Raw genomic sequence first — 4,181 nt, 5'->3', positions numbered from 1 at the left:
CAGCCTGGCAATCAACTGTCAAGAGACAAGGAGCAAAAAGGTTGAAATGAGGAGGAGGAACAGTACAGGCCCAGCTAATGAAAGAAGGAGTGTACCACAGAAAATCCTCCGTAACAACAGGAGGGAAACCGGAGAGCATCTATAATCATATGTGACAAAGGTGAATGGATTCCGTCTTCATTTTAACGCTGTTCCATTCCCTCTCTGCTAGTGATGAAGTTCTAATAAGGAATTGATTTTTTTTTAGGGAGAGGCAAGGCAGTTAAAATTGTGACCTCCTGACCCCATTGCTCATTGACGGTGTGGCAATGAATGGTGTTCATCCCTGAGAATCGATGCAGCAGGCCTCATAGATTTCAGAGGGCCAAATGTGTCATCAATGTGTCATCAAGCGTACGTCTTCGCCAGAGGCGACAGGACCTCCCCCCCCCCTGTTGGATGAGAGGGCGGAGAGTGGCGTTTCCCCCAATTCTGTGAAATGGTGCAGAAAACAGGAGAAAGAGGGACACGCCCCACAGTGTCTATCAATCCTGAGTCTGCAGCGCTGACCTCCTGTGAAACTTCATCTAGACGCCCTCATCTATCTGTCAGTGAATGGGGAAAGGAGGTAAAGAAGGAGGGGGTGGTATTGGAGCTAGCAGCCAATCTCCCCTCCCTTCTCAGATGCATAATTCAGTGTTTCTCTCACAACAGCCTGCGCTTCGAAGGGCTCAGCTCCCCCAGCCATGCGGCCGGCAGTCTGCTAATATGAAAGAAGCTCAGAATCCACTCTGTTGTTCCTTCAGGCTTTCTGGCTCTACATTCTCAGTCATACTTGTATGATTTATTCAGCTTGTTCATCCATGGCGTGAGACTCGGACCCCAATGGACGAGTCGGGGAAACATTTTTGTCCTTGTCAGGATCCAGCCGCAGAACTTGGCAGAGGAAGTGTGTCGGCATCACTGTGGGTTGTCAAAGTGACACTGGAGTAGCTTAACCTCCCACTGGTGGTTAGTTTTACTGCTCGCTGCTAAGCCAGTGTACAGCAACCCTGCCTTGGCCTCAATCAGCAACCAAGGAAGAAAGCATAGAGGACAAGAGCACAGGGTGACTCTTCCTGTTCCTCCAAATACTGTCCATTTTTGCTTCAGTCATTGAAAGTTCACTGAAAAATCTCTACCATGCAACTTTATATTGATGTTTTCTGTGCCCAATCACTTGTACAGTATTTACAAGTTGGGATTGTGGTTTTTATTCGTATTCGCACGAAACATTTCCCCCCAGCGAGGGACTTTGAGACCATGGCGGTTTGTGGGCTGAGGGAAGGAGGGCAGCTGTTTATAGAGTTAGTCCTCTGGTAGCGGTATGGTGTTGGCGGAGACCCAGAACTCCACATAAAGAGCCGCCTCACTGAGCCACTGGACTACTTTTTATCTCCCTGAAGGAGTTTGTTCTTGAAACCTGGCACCACCACAGCCATGAAACCCAAACTGTGTGGATAAGTTTGTCTGCTACTACAATGAATTGACTAGGAGGAGGAGATGCCAAACACGTCATGATTTTCTATAGGACAAGGGTCATCAGTCAGAATGTTTTTCATTGTGTATGCAGGTATAGTCAAGAAGCAGGCTTGTATGTCTCGAATCATTTCATTTCTACTGATGCTTTTAAAATGTGTTTGGAAACAAAATATCTGGCGTCATAAAAGTGTTGAATTCTTCTCGGCATAGCTCCACTGCAAGTTTCTGACTGTTCGGTAGCCCGTTCAATTTATTATATTTGGCGGCATTTAGTGGTGAGGTTGCAGAGCCAAGCTTTTAGGTGTCTGATGCAAAAACTTGAAAACACAAATGGCCATATCTAGAGCAAGTGCTTGGTTTGTCCTTTCTGGGCTACTGTAGAAACATGACGGTGCAACATGGCGGACGACGTTATAAGGATCCACTCCGTATGTTCATGTAAATGGCTTATTCTAAAGCAACCAAAACACCACAATTCTTATTTTTCTTTAATGTGGCCCAATAAGTGAAATATATGATAAGAAGATATGACATTTAAGTTAACCCGGCACAGGAGCAGATTGCGGAGGAGCCACAATTTTCCCTCCTCTTTTCTAGGGTCTGGATTGACCTTTAGCCTCTCATTTAATGGTTGTTTCCCTTGTGCATTTGGAGTTTTATTGCTTGTTGTGAAGGGCCTTGCAGATAAATATCGAAACACATTTTGCTTTCTCATCCCGCCTAAAACAAAACACATGAGCATGAGGGGGGTGGTGGGGGAGAGTGAGCCTTGCCTGGCCCTGTGACGGCGACACTCGTAACCATAATCCATCCGCTTCTGCTGATGATGAGATCCCCTCTCCCAATTCATGATTGCAATTGCCATTTAATTGCGCGGAAAATTTCCACCCCGGTCCAAGCAAATGGGTTTGATCTCAACTCACTGTTGTGTGAACATTTCCTATCCCACTCTTATCTCTCGGTCTCGGGTGCTCTCTTGATCTTCTCTCTAATAGAGAAGAACGTAGCTTGGGGAGCAGGTTCATTATGGGGGGAGCTCATTACTCATGTTTAATTATTGAAACTGGATTTTTAGCTGATCAAAACGTGTCTTCTTCTCTTCATTGTGGAGAGTGAAGTGACTCCATTGTGTGATTTACCACTTATATGACTGATTTCATTTTGGCTGAATATAATTTTCTTTCACAAAATCTCTTCTCATTAATCCCCGAGGATCAGTCGAGCACGAAGCATGTCAAATGAATGATTCGTTCGAAATATTTGAATGGATAAAGTCTCACAGCAGATCGGCATTTATAGTATATTCTTAGCAACACTAAACCATCCGCACCTGTAAATGGGCGGATTGTGACACATGTAGGTTATGCAGCGGCTTTGCGTTGTGTAAGCTGCTACTGTAGGACTTGGTCATTAGCTGACAGTCATTAGCAACTTGTTTAATTGAACTCATTTACAGGCTGTGCTAATCTGCTGAGGTGACCTTGATTCTGCGTCTGGGTAATGTTTATGCAGTGCAGCAGAGTGTGTCTCTTTGTTTGCTATTATGACCACGAAATGCAGCTATAGGCCCATGTACGGCCGTAAAAGTCTGCACTTCATTAGTCATAATTACCTTTGCTGTTGCCCAGAGAGGTGATGAGTTTCCGCTCTCTCACTAGACTGATGCCAGGAGAACAAAACTCATCAGCAGAGGTGCTGAGGGCACGGAGTGCTAAAATCTCACTTCCAATCTCTTCCTCTTTTTCTTTCTTCTCTTCTTTTGCTCTTTAACCGCCCACTGTATATCAATCTCACCTCTGCCGGCGAACACGGAGGTAGTAAATCTGGCAGGCTCATGCAGGACAAGTTCCGAACGCATCGTGGGGAGAGGAGAAGGTTATGAGGAGGTGCTTGTTGGAGTGATAGATTAATGAGGCATGGCCTTGTCTGTGTGGGGTGTATATATACTACACACATATATGTTTGTGTGTGTATATATATATGTGTATGTACTGTATATATCGCTTTCTTTCTAATGCTAGGTTTTACAGTTTGCATTTAGTGCAGCATATTTTGTGTCCCCTTTGCCCCACACCATTATAAACAGCACTAGTGAATGACCACCAAATACTTGAGTGCAGATGAGTCATTTTACTCAAAAGCAGCCATATGTTGACACAGTGACACAGTTACACAGTGACTGCCACACGCAGGATCGACTTCCCTGGCTAGTAACCAGAGACGAACAGTGCAGTGGCACAGAGGGAGAGGAACAGATTGTTCTTCTCTCCAGGTCCAGCAGGTTGAAAGGGAGAACTTCCCTCAGGGCGAGAGCTAGAGACTTCGGTGTGAAGGGGAGAGGGAGTAAGGAGAGAATAAAGGAGCGAGTAGGAGAGACTGAGTGAGTAACGGTGGATAAGCGTAGGAGAGAGGGCAATGATTGAGAAAAGGGCAACCACAGAGAAAATAGATTAGTCGAGCATCTGCAGCAACACTTGGAACGGTGGGGAATATTAGAAGAGGAGAGAAAATGAATGGAAAGAGGTTTCAGATTTTAAAAAAAGATAGCACACTACTTTGCCGTTTCTCTGAGACATATGATTGGTCAGAGCAGGGAAGTGAATATACAAAGAGCATAAGCCTGTGATTGGCACACATTTGTGATGGAGACGGACAAAGAAGGAGAGCTCTGTGTGCACAGT

The sequence above is a fragment of the Melanostigma gelatinosum genome (genome assembly GCF_949748355.1).
Source record: "Melanostigma gelatinosum genome assembly, chromosome: 1".
Lineage (NCBI taxonomy): Eukaryota > Metazoa > Chordata > Actinopteri > Perciformes > Zoarcidae > Melanostigma > Melanostigma gelatinosum.
This window is presented reverse-complemented; position numbering follows the sequence as displayed.